General features: G+C 49.7%; 1 long non-coding RNA gene across 2 annotated transcripts in view; it reads left to right on the top strand.

Moving 5' to 3' along the window:
* The window catches only part of LOC118499573, a 31,659-nt gene extending 16,425 nt beyond the window's left edge, over nucleotides 1-15,234 (top strand). Inside the window, exons 2-4 of one of the 2 annotated variants that reach the window (XR_004902068.1) lie at nucleotides 9,812-9,916; nucleotides 10,955-11,192; nucleotides 12,772-15,234. This is a non-coding gene — a long non-coding RNA (uncharacterized LOC118499573). Of the gene's footprint in view, nucleotides 1-9,801; nucleotides 9,917-10,954; nucleotides 11,193-12,771 lie in introns of both variants that reach the window. The other variant, XR_004902069.1, reaches the window with a different exon arrangement.
* Nucleotides 15,235-20,842: the final 5,608 nt, after the last annotated feature.

Genomic DNA, 20,842 nt, shown 5'->3' with positions numbered 1-20,842 from the left:
CCACCCCACTGACCTGGGTGGGGACAGGCAGAGGAGGCCCCGTGGTAGGCCAGACTGCATGGCTATTTATGGGCCCCCAGCTGGATGCATCTGGAGGGCCTGGCTTGGCCACCCGTGGGCCAGCAATAGTCCCAGAGTAAACAATCAGCCTGAATGCTTTTTCAAACATGCAGACCCGGAGCCTCCTGTAGCCACCCTGGCCCACAGGGTGGAGTGAAATCCCAGGGCCCCTCCACCAGCCTGACATCCAAACTCTGGCCCAGGGAAAACAAACATGGAGGGTGGCGTGGCCAGAATGCCCAAGGAGGAGGCAGAGGCAGTCGTGAGGGAGCCCCCACTTCCAGAACCCACACTTGTGAACTTCCTTTTCACTCCGTGCAGATGGAGGAGGCTGTCTTTACAGATTTCCATCTCCCTACACTGCCCTCCCCAACCCCCACCCCTCTTGCAGAGAAAACAAAAAGGGTGTCTCCTGAGATTCTTTTTGTACCATTTCACATGGTTATTTAAAGCCATCACTTTGCTGCTGCCTTTTCAGAATTTAGATTCAGAATATAGGGTGTCAAGAGTATAAATGGGTGATGTGAAATTTTGATTCTGTGTGTTTGCTGTCCTACAACCAACCAAACCCATCCGTGCCTGTTCTAAACTGTTTAATGCAGTTAGTAGATTTTAATTTGGAACTGTAGAGGGGAGAAGAGAAATTCCTGAAAGCTGACTTTTAATGGGCTATCTATGAGCCACATGTGTCATATATTGTTAGCTTATTTAATTGACCTCATGACCCAAACAGCTGCATAGGACTGTATTATTAAGATACCTTCTGGTTGCAAGGGACAGAAACCTACATCAAGAGGAATTTATTGGCTTACATAAGTGGAAAGCTCATGGTAAGGAATTCAGACATGGATGGATCCAGGAGTTCAAATGCTATCATCAGGAATTCCTCTCTTTGTCTATTTGCTCTGCTCTCCTCTGTAACCGTTTCATTGTCAGGCAGACCCTTATCTTACAGTTGACAACACGGTTCCCATCAGTTCCCAGCTTCCAATTATTCTAGCAACCCCCGTAGAAAAAGAACACTTCTTTCCTAAAAGTTTTGGCCAAAATCCCATGACTGAATCTCACTGGTCCAGCGTGAGTCATATGCCCATCCTTCGACCAATCACTATGGTTAGGTGATAGAATTCCTGACCACATGTTCAGCCTTGGAGTTTGGGAGGGTCAGGTCCACTGAAATACATGTGGGGACAGGGAGTTACAGTACCCAAGATTTGTGCTGGACACTGGGCATTCAAAAATAACAGATGCCTACCACAGTGAGGCGTCTGAGCAGTAGGTGACCCTTGCAGCATCTGCAGGGCTGTCGTGACCATCGCACAAGCCATGCACTGCACATCTCTAAGGAATTCCATTCACATTCACTGTCATTACGTAGTGTCTTGTGACTAAACAACAACAACAACAACAAAAAACTATTGAAAAACATGGGCACAGTATTTTGTAGCTCTTACCATCAAGAGCCTATGTCCTTTCTCTGCAAATGTGGGCTAGCCTTGTGACTGGCTTTGCTCAACAGAATGCAGCGGAAGTGACATTGCAAATTGTAAGGCTGGGCCTTAGGAGGCCAGGTTTCCACTTCCACCTCTTGGACTGCTGCCTGAAGCCAGCGTGTGAGGAAGGGAATAGGCCACAGGGGGATGAGAAGTCACCTGAGGGAGAGCCAAGGTGCCCCAGCTGCCTAGCACTGAGCTGAAGGACCCCAGGAGGTAGGACAAACTTCTGAAGTGAACTATTCAAGCTGCGTTTAACTCACTTAAGCTGGGAAGTCAGCTTCCCAGAACCACTTCCCCATGTGGTTCCAGGTTAGAGTCAGCCAAAAGAGGAACATGCACGAGATTGGGAGGGAGGGTGAGAGTTTCATCCAGTGGATGAAACTATATAAAGGTCAATGTGGTTAATGCAGTCGTGACACTGTCTCCCGGAATGGCCTCCTAAACAAACCATGTGTACACAAGTTGTCCTTGTCCGAGAGTCTGCTTCTGGAGAAACTGAACCTAAGTCAGGTTTCCCAGGGGACCCTAAGTGCCCCTGTGTTGGGTACTGACAGAGCCCAGTGACAGCTCCAAACAGGAAGAGGTAAAACTTTCCTTTTAATCTTTCATTCATTCATTCATTCATTCAACAAACAGTCAACAAGCTCCTACTGTGTGCCAGCACTGGGGGTAAAAAGAGTCCAGAACTCAGAGTCAGCCAAGCTGGTGCTCACCCCAGCCTGAGACAGAGGCAAGTCACCCAACCTCCCAGAGCTTCACTGAACCCTCACAGGGGTCCTCTGAGGCATGAAATGTCATGGTTCCCATTTTTCAGACAACGAAACAGAGACATCAAGAGGTTGAGTGACTTGCCAAAGTTCACATAACCAGTCAGTGGCATGCTAAAGCCAAGATTCAAACCCAGGAGTCGAGTCCAGTTCCCACATTCTTAGCCACTTCCTCAGGAGTTTTGGGCTGATTAAAGAAAGTCTCAGAATTTTTTTTAAGATTTTATTATTTATTTTTTTAGAGAGAGGGGAAAGGAGAGAGGAAGAGAAACATCAATGTGTGGTTGCCTCTCGAGCGCCCCCTACTGGGAACCTGGCCCACAACCCAGGCATATGCCCTGAGAATTGAACCAGCGACCCTTTGGTCCACAGACCAGCAATCAATCCACTGCGCCACACCAGCCAGGGCGAAAGTCTCAGAATTTAGGACTTGTTCCCATAAATGTTTTGATTAGTTCCAGAAGATTTGTGAGAAAAATCTTGTTTACTTTTCTAAGTCTGATGAAATTGGGATCTGTTGTCCCTTGATGGGGGAGGGGGCAGGACTTTGCAACACAGAAGCCTCCCCAGAGACTCTCGATAAGCCTCCTCTAGGTGGCCTGGTTCCACTCCCCCAAGGACCCCTGGTGTAGACAGCATCTCTTATCTTTGCTGCCAAAGCTTTCCTTCTTCCCAGCCCCTCCCTAGGCTCTCAGGGCTGAGTCATACACATGACCAAGGCTGATCACAGCCATTGCTTTAGTAATGGTCATGTTACCCAAGCTGAGTCTCTGAGACTCAACCCCAAAACTCTTGCTGGAGTTAATGAACAAGAGGAAACCTCCACTAGACTGGTGAGAAGGAAGCCTGGGGCTGCAAGGCACCATCTTTGCCAGCAGGTGGAGAGAGCCCACCTGAGAATAAAGCTAACTCAAAAGAAAACAGGGTCGACAGAAGGAAACAGATCTCCAACAATGCCTTGGCCCCTGGATCCACTTGTGCCTGAAGTTGTTGTACTCCTGACTTTCCAGTGACATGGAACAATGTGCTCTGCTTTGGCATAAGATAGCTTCAGTAGAGTCCTGTTATTTGCAGCTGGATAAGTCCTGACTAACATACTAACTAGGCTTTAACTGGCCCAAGGCAAACATAGCCTTTCAGAACATAAAGACAGAGTTGCTCTTTGAAAAGAGTTGGAAGGAGGGAAAAACACTGCTCATTCTTTTGTGATGAATCAATAGCCAAAATAAGACCAAGTTCATTTCTCAAGCAGGTCCTTCTGCCTAACAGCCATTACTCATCCCAGCACCAATGAGCCCTGAGGTTGGTGTGGCCCCAGAGAACCTGCTACACTGGGAGCCTCCCAGATTTTCCATGGTCATGTGAAAAGAATGTCTGAGTCATCACTCCTTTCTCCTTCAGCTCAGGGTCCTGGGAGTTGGGTTTTCTAGGGCTCCAAGAAAACACCTTATAGAATATCCAGCCAAATCAACAGCCAGCAAATGCTTGCAATGCACAAGAAGGCCTCTGGCAATCTCTCCTCTATCGGATGTGTTCAGAGCAGTTGGTCTTGCCCCTTCTTACCGAGTGGTGGGCTAGCACAGCTCCTCAGAAGCAAGAGGGTGCTCTGCAGGGGCCAGGTGAGAAATGGCTTTGAAGGCTGAGCCAAGAAAGTGAGACTTTCTGGGAGGACTGAGGACATATGGGAAGATCCTCAGCTGGGGAAATCAGACAGGACATCCTCTTAGGTCAGGTCCCTAGAAACAGAGCCTGAAATGGGGCTTTGGGTGCACATGGCTTGTGGAGGGGAAAGTTCTCCGAAGGAGGGGGAGAGTAAGGCAGTGGGGGAGACAGCTGCGAGCTGCTGGCAGCCAACACTCACAGCAGCTGGCACAGAGTAGCCTGGTAAAGAGGACCTGGGCCACCTGTCCTCCCTCCTTGGGACCAGACACCTGCTTTCAGGGAAGGGATTCATCAACTGGTTGCATGTACACTGAGAGGGATTTGTGACTGAAGGTGGAGCTCAGTGGCTGAGCTCCCAAGGCTTTGGGGGTAGACAGAGCTGGGGTCCATTCCTGACTCTGGGATGCTCAGGCTCCCACCTGGAGCTGCAGTGGTACACAGCTCGCAGGACATGGTGCCGATGAAATGTGATCATGTGTTAGATGTTCCTCCACCCAGAGCCCAATGTGCATGGGGCATGCCCCCAAAGTCTTGATTTGCACATATCTCCAAGTATCCCAGGCCTAGAGGGTCAGTGGTGGAAGTTTTGGTATCAGTCACCAGGTATACGTCTGAGTGGGGGTCTTCCCAGATCCTTTTCGACACCCACAGACACTGACTTACCCTCCACGTGTGCCAGGTGTTACCAGACCCCAGTCTTTGGGATGTCCAAAGCTCTCTGTGTTGGGGAATCCTGGCTCCCCATGCTCCTTCCCATGCTCAGTTCATCTGGATGGAAAAGTACCTTGATTGACGTGAGAAACAGGTCTGGAGCACGAAGCAGGAGTCCAAACAGAGGAAGGACTCAGTAAGAAGCGCAGGAAGTTTGGCCTTGGCCCTGAACTGGAATTGCTTCAAATGCTCCAATGACCTCCTAGGACCAGAGGACACCCAGCCCCATGAAAACTACATTGGAGGGAGACCTCTTGGGCTTCGTTGTTCACCATGACCTACCTCCTGTGTCCTGGCTGCTCAAAATATGTGCAAATCCCAGATGCCCCGGGGACCCCATCTCCATGTAACATCACACTTGCAGGTTCTGGGAGAGAGGACATGGACATGTATCTTTGGGGGGGAGGGGTATTATTAGAGCAGGATTAAGTAATCAACTTCCCCTTCCACAGGGGCTGAGAAAAAAGGATGGTTTGAGCAGGGAGAGGAGAAGGTGGGGAGGCACAGGGATGATCAGGGACAGAGAGAGCCACCAACCTTCATCCCCTACTTGAAACCCTGTTTACAGAGGAAGCAGCTCGGGGAGGCTCTGAAACCCCTGTACGTGCCACATTAGGACTAACAGCCATGACTGACTCCATGGTCCTCAGAACCTCTCACCGCCCCACCTGCGCCTCTGGCCCTCTGGCCCTGCATCCTGGTGCTTGAGGTCCCTTGGCCAGGCCCGCCCTGGGGAAGGCCCCACAGAGTCAGACCGGGCTGCTGGCCAGACTCCAGGCCCAAAGGAGATGCCAGCCAGGCTCCTCTCTTGGTTCTGCAAACGCCACCTGCCCTGTTCCCTCCAAGAACCCAGAGTCTGGCCCAGCTCACAGGAGACCACATTGTGCCTTCAGCCTAGGCCTGACTAGAGTTTTCCAGGAGCCTCCCACGACCCTGAAAGGCTGAATGCCTAGAATTCCTTCTGAATTCCCACAGCACCTCCCTTTCCTCCTCTCTGGCCTCCAGTAAAGGAAACAAAGGCTGGCTCAGGGACTGGGGGGGGGGGGGGGGGGGTAGGTCCAGGGGTGGGCAGTTGGGGCTGCCATTCCCTGAAAGAGGAAAGGATGGCCCAGGTCTGGAGCCCCCAGGGCAGGGCCTGGTGAGAGAGGCCTCTTGGCCCCCATCACACCTGCACACACATATGTGAATTCCCCAGACGCACACATGTGCAAGGGACCATGGGCACTTCCCCGTAAGGCCCGGCCACACACAGGTGTTTGATGCCCTTTGCCCCACTTGCACATCACGCTAGGATAGAACACAGGTGGACACCTTCCCAGAGGGGCACCCACCTGCGTGGACATGGGCAACCCAGGACCATATGAGCAGGAGCTGGTGTGGCTTGAGGGCTGAGGGTAGCAAGCCAGCCTGGGTTCAGTTCCACCTCTGTCCCCCCGGGCAAGTCACTCAACATCTCGGTGCCTCTTTCTCATCTGAAAGTCAAGATATGACAGTACCCATTCCAAAGGTTAACTGAGCTAAAACACACAAGCACTCAGAAGCCTGGTACACAGGAAGTGCTTGTAAATGTTTGCTATGATTATTAGCATAAGCACACAGGGACATATGAGGCCACCTACCTATATACATGTAGAAGGACATGAGTAACCCCAAATGAAAACTCACAGGCAAATACATACAGATACATGTGTGTACACACATGTGGGACACACACAGGTGCACAGACACACATTCAGAATATCCACGTGCATGCACGCAGACGCCCACCAACACAGAAAACCCTCCAGCCAGCCCCTGAGGCTGGTTCACTCCCTTTTTAGTGCTGCCTCTCCCCCTTCCCCCCCACCCCATTGCCCAGCTGCATATAGCACATATCTGCGAGTGGCCGTGGGAACCACAGGACTTCCCTGTCCCTCAAGAGGCACCTGTGCCATCTCTCAGGTTGCAACACACCATGGCACACAGGCTGGTTTCCATCTGTGCGACCACAGACATCCCCAAGCTCCCACTGCTCTCTGCGCTGCCTGGGGTCTGGCATTAGGAGCTGGGACCTTCAGTGGCCACTGCTTGGGGCCTCTCTCCCCCATGCTGGGCCTCAGAGGGGGAAATGAAGTAGGGCCCCAACTGCCTCGACCCCTCCTCTCTCTCTCACCAGGGAATATAGAACAAAAATCCAGTTGCAAGGAGGGATCAACACCCCCAAGCAGGACCCTTTTGTCACCAGCGCCCCCGCCCCTGACCCTGTGGATTGAAACTTTTTGTTTGTCGGATAACAAAGGGCAAAGGGCGTTACTGGCTCAGGACTGCAGCACTTCAGTTCCTCCGAAGCCTGCATGGGGGCCGCCCCTCCGTCACCACACTGGGGTTACAGCTGGTTCTGGGCAGTGCAAGGACCCTGAGTCTTTATGGGGGCAGGAGGGTAGGGAAGAACCAGACGGCTGGGTGATGGCAGGTTGGGTGACTGCTCCTCCCTGTGCCTCAGCCAGCCTGTCTGTAAAGGGCGTAAGAGAAGCAGCGCCTGTGTGGGCACTGGGCATTGTTTGGGGCTGCCCGAGCTGTGCCCCTGCCCATGCTGGGAGGAATTGCCTCAGTGGGAGAAAACCCTGCCCCTCTGGGTCTCAGTCTTCTCAGCTGTAAGATGGGCTTATAATAGTTCATCCCCCTGTGACATACTAAGAAGTAGATGTTTGGTCTCTGCCCCCAGTTCCCAACACAGAGCTCCAAGTCCCTTGGAACTTCCTGGATGACAGGAGCATCTTTTGTCCTAATGAGGTGACTCTGGGTGGGCTCCTGGGTGGGGCTGGTTACTGGAAAGACAAGCTGTGATTAGAAGCTTAAAATTCAGCAACACCTTCATTCTCAGGGAGGGAGAGGGCTGGAAATTGAGTTAACAATCAATCATGCCTACAGGAGGAAACCTTCATAAAAATCCCTAAACTCTGATGTTCAGAGAGCTTTTGGGTAGAACACATCCATGTGCCAGGTGGGTGGGACACCCCAACTCCACAGCAGAAAAGCTCCTGGGCACGGGATCCTTCCAGGCCTCTGGCCCGTGTAGCTCTTCATTTGTTGTACATCTGGATCCTTTATCGTATTCATTATAATAAACTGGCAAACATAAGTGTTCCTGAGTTTTGTGAGCCACTCTGGCATGCTCCTGAATGTGGGGTGGGGTTGTGAGCGCTTCTGACACTGTTGGCAAATCAGACAGAAGTGGGGGTGCCCTGGGGACCCCACCCTTGTGACTGGTGTCTGACATGTGATCAGTCTTGTAAGACTGAGCCCTTAACCTCTGGGGTCTGACACTAACTCCAGGTAGTCAGTGTCAGAACTGAATGACTTTACAGGACACCCAGGTGGTGTCCAGGGAGTTAGAGAACCATTTGGTTTGGGGGAGAGCATTGCGAGTGGAGAAATAGCTTCTTCTCATCCCCGTAGGGTGGTGGTGAGGATCGGATGAGACAACACACATACCAAACGGCCAGGAAGCGCTTCCCATGGGTGACATTTGCCTGAACTTGGTGACAGCATGATTTATTTGGATTCGATCACATAAGAACCAAGTAGTGGTCCTCAAATTCAAAGAATTGTGGATTTAGGTAGGATAAAGATTATGGCTTTATTTTCACTAGCCTGCAACTAAAGTTTAGCCCACGGCTTCAACTCCTAATGTAGCAACACACCCCCAGGAAGGTTAGCAGGACTTGTGCCTTTGTCACTGTCAGCAGTGACAGGTAATTTTATTTCTGTGACTGCCATTGTGGATATGCATAGCTGGTTTTCTTTGCAACCTGTATATTTAATTTTCTCCATTGAAAAAGATTATTCTAAATATTCAACTCTGGTTAGTACAATGCATGCCCAAATGTTTAAAGGGATGGGTACTGATGAGCAATTTACTTTGAAATACATTTTTAAAATAAGATGGCTAGATAGAGTTATGGATGGATGGGTGGGTGGATGGATGGACGGACGGGTGGATAGGAGGATGGATGGAGAAGAGAGGGATGGAGGGGTGGATGGATGATGGAGGGGTAAGCAACAAAGCAAATGCAACAAAATTTATCTGGGTGATGGGAACACAAGTATTCACTGTAGAACTCTTTAAACTTTTCTGTGTTTGAACATTTTCACAATAAAATGTTGGGAGAGAGATTTCTGAAAGAGAGAAAAGGATAAAACTAAGAAGAAAAGAGACATTCAAAGTATGGGCAAAAAGAGAAGATTCGGGAAGTGTGAAAATTCTGAGGAATTCACCAAAATGCAGTCATTTCTCATGCCTCAGGAATTACTCGTGTTCTTTCCGTGGCAGGCCAGACGCAGATATGCCGAAAAGGGCAGAACTGCTGCCCTTTGCGTATCTTCAGGGACACACACTGTTTTCATCCTTCCTGTGGCCAGTACTGCTGAGAGATGCACTGTCAAACTCATGCTTAAGATATCTGGAAAGAAAGTAAAATCTTTATATGATAAGTATTTTTTAAAAGATATCTGATACTGACTCAACAGAAATAAAACCCCGGTACATGTTAAAAAATAAAACAAAACATTAGTTTGGAAGCAGCCCATGGACTTTGCCAGAGGGAGCCCCAGAAATTGAAGGGTCCCAGTTGGTCCCCTGCCCATCTGCTCTTCGAGGATCACATGGTTTCTGGTTGGGGTTTCCTTTCCCGTTTTTGATGACTCTGCTGTGAAAAGATGGTCATCATGAAAACATGAGGCACCACATGACGGTCTCCTGTCCCTTCTGTGTGGGCAGTGGCCCTGGCCCTGGCCCTGGCCCTGACCAAGCAGGCACAATCTTGGTCCCTCTGGTCCTTGCTTCAGAGCAGGGAGACCTTGGGAGGAATCTGGCAGAAGTGAGTCCTCCCCCTCCTCCTGCCAGAGCCCAGCAGGAAGCTGCTTCAGAGAGCTGGGCTGACTGGCCCCTGTCACATTTGCCCCCAAGGGCAGAGGGGACCCCTGAGCTCTGGGAGGTGGGGCCACTGCGCCACCAGTTGTCGCTGTTGTCAGTGACTTATTGGGAGGCGCTTCCTAGACCAGAGCCTTTTTGCTGCCCACCTCTCCAGGCCTCTCCTTTTTCTCCCTTACTAACGTATTTTCAGCATGTTCCAGGTGCTGGCACCAGGCAAACATTATCTCACTTCATACCTATGCACCCTGGAAGAAAAGCTATCATTACATTCCATATTTCACCAGGAAGGAGACTGAAGCAGACAGGTAAGCGACCGGCCCAAAGGCACACAGCGCAGGGTCATGCTCTTGACAACCACTTTGTCCTGCCTCCTTAAGGAAAGGTCAGAAACCCAAATGGACCCTGACGTACCCCAATAAACAGACTGCTGCCAGAGAGGGCATTGTACCACTAGCCAGATCCTTTGCCAGGGCGAGCTGCTCCTCCCCCATGCACTCCACAGCCTGAGGCCATTACCACCCACAGGTCACTCTATCAGACTCCGAGGGGTCTCCCTCAGCCACCCCTAAGCCTGGCAATGTTTCCTCCATGGTCACAAGTATCTCTAGGCTCAGTCCCTTTCTCTCCAACTCCTCCCCTCACTACCAACTGAGTGACCTGGGACAAGTCACTTGACTTCTCTGTACCTCAATTTCCCCATCTGTAAAATGGAGGTAATAATGGGCCTATTTCATAGAGTCATCATAAGATCAAACTGAGGTCTTTTTTTTTTTTAATTAAAACACACATACATTAATATATCAGGGCCTACCCTGGTCCCAGCACTGAGTAAAAGTTCTATGTCATTTCACTATCGTAACTGGTACCTGCCTCCAGAGCCCACACAGTGGATGGCACACCAGAAGCCCCACACACAGCAAGTGTCTGGCAGGCTGGAGGTGGTTTCATGGGTGACCCAGTCATGTCTCTCCCCAGCCATTTGCCCTGTGCTGGCTTCTGCACGAGCCAAGCAGGAGGCACAAGAATGAGCACAAACTCCTCAAGCTGTCTGAGGAACCTGTGCTCATGGCCCCCACCCCCTCCTGCCCACTGTGCTCCCTCACCCTCCAGAGAGCTGACACCAAACCCTGTCCTGCCTCAGGTGCTTTGCACCAGCTGCTTCCCTGCCCAGAATGTTCTTTCTCCAACACCCTCCACAGCCACTGCCCCTCACAATTCAGCCCTTGGCCCACTTGGAACTCCTCATGCAGTGTTCCTGCCTCCCCCTCCCCAGGTCCCAGCATGTGGCTCTTCTCCTTCCTGGCAATTTAGATTTGCGTATTTTTTGACTGTCCTCTCACTAGAATGTCTGCTCTGTGGTGCTCCTGGCTGGATGGCCCAAGACTTAGCACAGCACCCAGTGCCTGGCAGCACTCCACAGTGTCATCTGTGCAGTGACCAGATGCACGAATCAGTGAGTGAGCAAACAAGCAAGCGGGGTCTCATCCTGGTGCTCGGTTTGCACCTGGGAAACCAAAGCCGAGATGATGTGGCTTCACAGGCCACATACATCAAGTGGGTGGAGGCACCTATACGACTGAGGTTATTATTATGAAATACTTTATAAGCACAAAGGGAAACACACAATGCAGACAAAGCTCTAGAAAGCTTCCTCTTTGACTTGCCAACTGCCCCGGTGGCACAGGGAGTGGAAGGCTCCCCCAACCACAGCCCTTCCTCACAGCCATGGTTACCCTGTACACAGCACCAGGAGGAGGGACTGGCTTCAAGGTCTTTTCACTCAATGCTGGGCTGGGGGTCATGATGCCCCCTCTGGCAGTTCACAGGGATGGTCCGCTCTGTTGGATGGGAAATCTCATCCGAATTGCTGAGTCACAGCCAAGGGGGAGGATGGGTCATTCATAAGCCCGACATCACGACATCCATTCCAAACTCAGTCTCAGCCCTGTTTTCCCCTCCCCACATGCCTCAGCTGTATTCAAGTCTACTTACTGGCAAGACACTGCCGAGGACGATGGAAGCAAGCAAGCCCTGAGAGAGGAGGGAGCTGGTTTGCAGTGGGCGGCCTGGCCCGATGGCCCATGTGTGGGAGAGAGAACTGCGTCATGGTTCCAAGAACAGCTAGGCCCATGAGGCATGTACATTGTGCTGGGTCCCCGTTTATCCTTATCCACACCCCTGTGAAATGGACAGAACTGTTATCTCCATTTCACATATGAGGAAACAAGGCTCAGAGAGGTTGAGGGTTTTGCCCAGGGTCACACAGATGGCCAGAATTACCTTGGGGCTGGGACTCCTGACCCTCCTCAGCAGTGGGTTGTAAACCACCTTCTGCCACATGTCAAGTGCTTAGGACAATTTTTTACAACAAACTTAGGAGCTACATGCTGTGTTTAGCCCCTTTTACAGATGAGAAAATTGGGGCTTGGATAAAGAAAAACACTTGCCCAGAATCTACAGCCGAGGGCTGGCAGAGGCAGGATTAGAACCCAGTGTGTCTCCAGTGTTCACGTGCTTCCCTCTGCACTCAGCACCCACTTTGTCTTCTCAGATCAATGGCCAAACTCGTGGTTTCTGTACAGTTGGTCAGGGGCAGGTAAAGTGACCTCGAGGCCAAGAACACAGGGCTACAGCTAACGTGGTCCCAACCACAGGGTTCCCACCTCTCGCCCTCTGTTCCACCTCCCTCCTACTCTTGGGCTCCTCTGTAAGACAAGTCCCCAAAAGAATGGCCTGTGTCTGCATAAGTTACAACAGAAATGGAACACAAGGGACATTTGCTAGTGACACCCCAGGGGATTTGTGGCTGGAGACGGGTTGAGGGTTGGTTTCCCTCCCCATTTAGGATCTAGGACAGAAAAGTCGGTGACTCACCCCTGTCACACGCTACAGGGTGGGTGAGCTTCCAGTCAAGTGCACCTCTCACTGCCCCTGAGAGGCCATCTGATCACCCAGGCCCTCAGGCCATTCCCTGCCTTCCTAGCTCTGCTCTCCATCAACTGAGCCCACCTCCTTTCTCAGATCCCATGGAGGAAGGGAGAAAACGGGGCGATTCCCCCACCTGCCTCTCTCTGTGTCTCCTCTGTGGTCCAGCCCAGGCCTCTGGCTCTCCCAGCACTGGTGTAACTGGTCGCCCAAGTTAAAGCCCCTCTATTCACAGGTACAGTCTCCGGCCTTGGCCATGCGGAGCCCCCACACATGGGATCCTCCTTTAGAGAATGAACAGAGCTGGAATGAGGCACTGAGGCTAACGGATGGACAGATAAACAGCCTGGAGGCAGCTGGGAAGACAGCCGGGGGACCCAGACAACTCCTCTAAGCAAAAGAAAGCAGACAATGTACACGCAGAATATTGGCAGCAGATATAAGCAAGGCAGATACAGGAATTTGTGTAACTGCAGATCACAGAGCAGAAATAAAAAGGTCCTGATTTCTCATCAGCCAGACACGGCCACCTGGAGGCCAAGTGTGTGACTTTTGAAGAAATACTCTGAAAAGGGCCTGGCTCAACAGGGAGCCTTGGAATCTTTTTTAAAACAGTTTTATCAAGATATAATTCACATACCATACAATTCACCCATTTAAAGTGTACATTTCAATGGTTTTGAGTAAAGTCACAGATATGTGTAACCATGCCCACAGTCAATTTTAGAGCATTTTCACCATCTCAAAAGGAAACCCTTCAGCTATCATGTGCCTAGTCCTCATCCCCACTCCCCTGAGCCTTAAGCAGCACTCATCTGATTCTCTGTCTCTACAGAAAGGCATTTACCTCTTCTGGACATGTTATATAAATGGAATTATACAATTTGGGTGCTGGTCCCTGAAGGTGTTGGGGGATGATGGTGGGCAGGCAAGGCAATATGACACTCACTGTAGGGCCCTGACTGCCAACTCAGATGCCCTGGGGCTCAAGGACTGTCCCCTTCATTCCTCCAAGATGCTGCCAGATCTCTAGAAATCCTTTCCTGGGCTGAGAGGTAAGTCAGCTGAGAATTCCAGGTTCTAATTCTCTAAGATCATCAGTCCTGCTGGGAAAGTTCAATTTCAAGGCGAGGGCAGAATATGGGAGCAGGCATGAACCACCTGGGTCGTTGGCTTGTGCACATAAGATCATGCAGACAGACGTGTGCACACATCCATACAAGCTGAGCACATATACATGTGTGTGCAGGGGACACACATATGGACATGAACAGGGTTGTGCAGGTGGGGAGGAAAGGGATCAATCAGGACTTTGAACAGCAAGAGACAAAAATGCAACTGGAACCAATGCAGACATTAAAAGGGAATCTGTCGACTCATGTTTTGGAGATAGATGGTGAGGTCCAAAACCAGCCATCAGAAGCCACCAGGATTCTCTCGCAGGTCTCATATGTTTCTCTCTGTGTATTGGCTCCACACAGCCAAACCATCTTGCCCTACTGGCAGCCCCACCTAGGCTCATGCCTTCCCATACTTATGCCACCTCCAACTGGCAAAAACCCCATGGAAGGCTTCTGACTGGCCCATCTTGAGTCACATGTGTGCATCTCTGGACCAATCACTGTATCCCAAAGGAGGAGAGTAGCAAGGATTAGTGCCACATGGAAAATTACTGTGAGCTGAAAAGCCACCCCAATTTGGGGTAGGGGTATGATTTGTACAACTAAGCCTCTCAGATTTTTCATCTATAAAGTAGAAGAAGCAATCAAACTTGCCTCAGACACGCTTGTGGAGACAAGATGAGTTAATAGGTACAAAACAAAACATTTAGCACAATGTCTGGCCCATAGTCATACCAAGGGTTACCTATTGTTGAATATTACTATTATTACTACAACTTCCACAGTCAGAAAGCAGTGCTGGGAGGCATGTATTATCTCATTCTGCAGGGTAGAAAAGTGAGGGAGAAAATGCCACACACTCAATAAGAATCATCAGGCAATAACTTCGTGGAAATTGCCTTAGGGGGCTGAGAAAACCATGTGGTATGCAAGTCAAATCTACCAGTCACCAGAGTAGAAATCGGAACATTTATGCCCACTGCTTCTTGGTCTCAGTCACCATGAAAAATACAGCTGGGCCAAGCTCTGAATGGAGCAAGGCTCCACTCAGACAGAGACAGGGCAGGTCAGCTTCAGCGGTGGGCATCAGACCCTCATGGCCTGAGGGTCCCTCTCGGCAGCCAAGGCAGAGCCACTGGCCTGCATACACACACACACCTCTTGTGTCACAGGAAGAAGGACCTCATCCCCTCCCCACAAGGACAGGCATATCAGTGGGATTGGCCAGGTGCCATATGACGCACATGCACACTTACGCAGAACAAGGGAGCACACATTAAGTCTGAAACAGGGAGAGATACGCCACACAGGGCAGTGAGCCAGCATAAGTCTACCAGGCTCCTTATCTCCGGGTAAGAAAGAGTTCCAGGCCAAAGGCCCATTCTTATGCAGCTGAATGGGGGGTGGAGACTGCACGCTCCAGACCGCCTTTCCCAGCATAAGGCAGGCAGATTAAACTGAAAGATCTACAGCTGGAGGGAAACTAAGAGGCTATCTTAATCCACAGTTCCTCAGCCTCAGCCATCTTGACATTTGGAGTTGAATAATTCTTTGCTATGGGGGCTGTTCTGTGCACTGTAGGACTTTTAGCAGCATCTCTGGCCTCCACCTCTAGATGCCAGTAGCACTCCCGCCTCTCCCAGTTGTGACAACCAAAAAAGTCTCCTGGGGGGTAAAGTCTGTTGAGAACCACTGATCTACATAACATCTGTCAAATTACAGATAAGGAAATGAAGGCCTTAGGAGGTTAAAGAATCAGAACTAGCTTGGATTCCTGCCACTACTGTTATCACCTCCTTTATAAACTCACAGAATCTGAAGCTCTGAAGCTCAGAGAGGTCGAGTGACTTGCCCCAGGCCACACAGCAGGTACTGGACATCAGAGCCAGACATCCTGGCTCTAGTCCCAAGGGACCTCCTCTGTGAGCTGAAGATGAACTTCACTGAAAGAGCTTTGATAAACGGACAACAAATGCTGGCAAATTGTTTTCTTACATCTGTTGATGTCTCTTGTCGATTGCAAACATCTGTGTGTTTCTGCTGGCGTCTGCTCGGCTCCTTCCAGTTCTCGCGGCCTGTCAGCTGTGGGCGGAATTACAAGCTTCGAGCTGATGTCATCTTTGGCCTATATCATCCCAGGTCTCGCTGGGTAGGTGGCCCTGGTGAATATGTGACCATCTGTCACAATAAAATCAAAAGCTGTTGGAGCCATATATACCCTCAGAATGTACCTAATTTAACAGCTGTGTTCTCCAAGTGGTAAACTGAGACCCAGAGAGGGGAGTGCCGGGGTCCAGCCTCAGTGGGTCTCCAGGTCCCCAAAGGAGGAACGATTCAGGCGAAACGAGACACCGGGTGAGGGGCCGGAGGACAGCCAGGCTCTCTAGACCTGACTGACTCACCGAGAAAAATCAATCTTTATTTTTATAGGGGAGGTTATACAATATTCAATACATAATATGATTATTAAAACAGAAATGGTTACCATAGAAATAACTTCTAAAAACACAGAAGGTTTTACAGATCAATCATGTTAAACAAAGAAATAACCAAAAAGTACAGGAAGTCCCACAGATCAACCATATTAAACAAAGGTTATTTTGACCAAGAGGGTCATTAATCAGTTAGCCAATGAAGCTATATAAGCACAAACTTTCAAATGCTGATTATAATTAAATATCTACTAAATTTCTATAGAATGGTCTAAATCACAGGGGTACAAGGAGTGATTTAAAAATTAGTTATTGTTTATAGAAATTAGATTGTCTAAATTAGATAAATGATTTTTTACCTAGATCTATTAACTACATATCTAGGGGGTGCCATATTATGTTTCCATGTACTAAGATTATTATGTTTTAGTTAAAACTCCTTCCTTCTCTATCTACCTGGTCCCATTAATAACCACTCCTGCCCAGGGCATGGGAAAGGCAGTGCTTCTAATCAATCTTGAGTTTTTGAATGGTGACCCTCTAAACATTCCTAGCAATGGCCTCCTTCAGTGTTGCCGCAGTTGGTCTGCCTATAGTTTAATTTTGCCCTTAACTTCCCAGGTGAGGGAAACAGGCAACATTAGGGTTACTAGGGGTCTCTATTTTGTGGTCAACAAGTCATTTAGCGCAGAATCAGAGGCATCGTGCAGAGTTTTTTGTTATAAAGCACAGGTGTCCAAAAATCTCACTACCTGATGCTAATAGGGACAAGCATAAAGGAAGAGATAGACAGGAGACCCCTTCTACTGGCTGTCCACAGCCGCTTCTGCTGTGCAGACGCGTCTCATCCGTCTAGACTGTGTCAAGGGTCGGTTGTTGGATGGCCTCCAACAGGGGAGCACCTGGCTTAGGTTTGCACCTGGAGCTGGGGCACAGCCAGAAGGAGGACGAGCTGTACTTGTCGCTTATTTGCTTTTCTTTTAACTTGCCTGAAATGTAACCCACCTTACCATGCATACAATTCACCCACTTACTGCTCATAACTCAATGGCTTTTTGTCTATTCACAGAGTTGTGCGACCATCATCACCATCAATTTCAGAACATTTTCATTACCTTTCCCAAAAACCCATGCTCATTAGCAATCACCCCATAACGCACACTCCCTCCAGTTTCCCCAGCCCCTGGCAAACACTGATTTCTGTCTTTATGGATTTGCTTTTTCCGAATGTTTCATGTAAATGGACTCCTATGATATGTGACCTTTAGTGGCCAGCTTCTTTCACTCAGCATAGTGTTCTCAAAATTCATCCAACCTTATTACATGTTATCAGTACTTCATTCCTCCTTAAAGCTGAATAATATTCCATTGAGTGGACCACATTCTGTTTGTTCATTTGTTAATGGACATTTCCGTCGTTATCACATGCGTGTTTTCTTATCTCTTGCTGTTTGAGAACTTCTTGTGTGCCAGGCTGCACACATCACTTGCAGATAGATCACACAGACTATAGGAGGCAAAACTGTTCCCACTTCACAGTCGGGAAACTGAGTCTCAGAGGAGCGAAGGGACTGTCTCAAGGATCCAGTCTAGACCTACTCCCAGAGATCTCAAGCTGGCAGCCCGAGGGCCACACAGAACACGCTGTACTTGCTTTAGACTGAAAAGCATTTCACATTTTTTTGAATTAGCTGCCCACATTTGAAACTTGGGAGTTGTGTTTAAAAAAAAAACAAATTTCTAGCTTCTCTTGAAAAAAATATTGAACATCAGAAAATCTGGCCACACAGGGCCTGACTTTCCCTTTCCAGAAGGTTAGGGAGAGCTCCTGAGGGCTGCTGCCTGCACTCTCTCCTGTCCCCAGACCCACCTGCTTGGTTGGGATGAACACCCCAGCTTGCCCAGGTCTGCCTGAGTTTTCAAACTGAAGGTCCAGTGTCCAGGAAACCCTTTGCCCCAAGCAAATGAGAATGGGTGGTCACCCTGTTGGCCCTCAGCCTCACCCCTGCCGCCCCCTCAACCCTCCCATACTGCTCCCCTTGCACCTTTCTCTGTAGGGCCACCCTCCGGCATCTGTTGAGTGCCTGATGTTCTTGGCCACAATCTTCTCAAACCATTTCTTGCTCTGCCCACATTCTGCAGGGCTAATGTCAGCCCCAACTTCTCATGGGTCCTTGGTAAGATGGGAAAAAGGAAGAGTCTGAACTCTTTGTTAACCCAGATTTACTCCATGTCAACTCTTCGTCCTTTATTCTGAGATGGAGGCCTTCCTGCTGTCTGGACATCTTTCCTCTTATCAAACAATGGGTAGGGAAGGTGGCTTGGTGAGGTTTTTAATGTCTTCATTAGTTAAAATAAAAAGCTAGCAATCTTATGTCCACTCTCACAAATTTCAAACAAGCTTTAAATTTTAGAATAGTTTTAGACTTAGGGGCACATTGTGAAACCAGTACAGAGCTCCATATACCACATCACATCCAGCTTCCCTGTTATTATCACCTTATATGGGTGACGCGTTTGCCACAGTTAATGAACCAACACTGACACATTATTATTAACTGAGGTCTGTGCTTTGTTTGCATAGCCTTGGTTTTTCCCTAATGCCTTTTTCTGTTCTGAGGTCCCCTCTAGGACACCACATCACATTAAGTTGTCCTGTCTCCTTGGGCTCCTCTGGGCTGTGACAGTTTCTCAGACTTTCCTTATCTTTGATGACCTTGACAGTCCTGAGAAGTATTTGTCATATATTTTGTAGAATGTCCATCAAGTGGGATTTGTCTGACGTCTTTCTGCTGATTAGACCGGGTGGCGTGTTTTAGGAGGAACACCACCGAGGGGAAGGGCCGTTGTCACCATGATCACAGCAAGGGCCTGTGCTCTGGGGCTGCCCTATCACTGTTGGTGTTGCCCTTGACCACCTGGCTGATGGAGGTGAATTATTTGGAATTCTCCTACATGGAAGATATACCCCTCCCACGATTAAAAAATATATTGGCAGCAAAGCCCTAGCTTCTGGCTGTCACCCCTGCAGACTCTAGATGGATTAACGGGGTGTGCTGGAGGAGAGAAAACCCCCTCTGCGTGCCAGGCCTTGGAGCACATGTTCGTTTCACACAAGAGGCCACTTTCTGACGAAATGGGTCTCAGCCTTCCCAATTTAGAGAGGAGGCTCTGAGAGGAAGAGTGATGGGCCCCAGGTCACACTGTGTGAGTGGCAGTGGTAGGGTCCCCACCCACCTCGCCATGCCCCCCACTAAGCTGTGCTTGCTAAAGCTAACTGCTGGCCAGGAAGCTGGGTGATTATACCAGCCTGGATCCTCCACCCTTTCCCCAGGGGGTACCACCAATCCTTGGGGAGAAATTCCACAGGGTGGAACTTCAGAGGGCTCTCACTCTTGCTCTGGAAACTTCCAGTTAGCAAATTAAAAAGGTCAGGAGATGGGATGCATGATACCCTGGTCAGAAGGGTGCCACCTGGCTTCAGCCCTTCCTCACCACCCCTTAAACAGGGCCACCCACAGGGCCAAGTCTGGACATTTCACTGGGGAGTCTCGGCTCATCCTTGGCCATGGCCCTGAGGTTCACCTTCCCGTCTCCTGCCTCCCAGCGGGGCTGGACTGGACATTGGTGAAATCAGGGGCCTACTCCTATGGGGAGGTCAGAGGTCCTGGACCCCACTCTTGACCTTCAAGTTCTCTGTAGTGTCCTTATACCTGAGAAATGCAGCTGAGGTCCCTGGGCAGGAGCACAGGACTGGGTGGGGTGGGGTGAGGTGCTGATTCACCCCCTTGGGAGAACCCTTTCTGCTCTCCAGGCCTTTGGGTACTCCTCCAGAGAGTGAGGGTTAAGAGCCGACTCCCTGGGTCTGCCCTGACCTGACTCACACCTGGGCTGTGTTCACAAGGCTTCCAGGTGCCTGCTGCCTGTGACAGCAGCGCCCCCTTCTGGCCGGGTGCCTCTTGTCCTCCACGGTGCATCCACGGTGCATCCAGTGTTCTCTGCCTCCCGCTGTAGGTCACTCCAGGAAGGGCAGTTTGGTTGAAAGTCACCAAGAGGGAGATCAGAACTAGGTTTCTAGACTTGCGCACTCCTGGGTTCCGATCTCATCTCTACCACCCACTAATGGAACCTTAAGTGTGCCACCAAATCCCTCAAAACTTAACCCAATGCTTTGTAATTTGTAAAATGCATATAACATATTCTTTATATTTTTGGTTGAGGCATAAAATCCTTACCAAACATAAATAAATAAATAAATAAATAAATAAATAAATAAATAAATAAAGGTATACATCTTAAGTGCACACCTCAAGGAACCTCACAAAGAAAACACACTTGTGAACTGCCCAGGGCAAGAACTAAAGCACTATTGGCACCCCAGAAAACCTCATACTGCTCACCCCCTAGTCACTCCTTCCTTCTTCCCCAAATGTGTCCACTAGCCTAAATTCTAACACTGCGTGCACTGGGTGTAACATTAATGCCTTCCTCGAAGAAGGATGAGATGGGGGTAAATGGTAGGAAAGTGCTCAGTACATGGGTGCTGGTATCCTTTTCTCTTTCACTCTCCCCGCTCTGGTCAATAGTGGCAGAGCGTCCTTTATCAGAGCCGTATTTCTGAGTGATGTAGAACGACTGGCTAGACAAACAAGTGAGCAACACATCTGTGCCTCTCTGTGGTAACATCGCCCAGGAACTTACGACCCTCCAGCCCTGTCCATTCCGCATCCTGGTTGCTGTCATTCCCACCCAC

Source organism: Phyllostomus discolor, chromosome 3 (assembly GCF_004126475.2).
Source record: "Phyllostomus discolor isolate MPI-MPIP mPhyDis1 chromosome 3, mPhyDis1.pri.v3, whole genome shotgun sequence".
In the NCBI taxonomy this organism is placed as follows: Eukaryota; Metazoa; Chordata; class Mammalia; order Chiroptera; family Phyllostomidae; genus Phyllostomus; species Phyllostomus discolor.
This window is presented reverse-complemented; position numbering and strand designations above follow the sequence as displayed.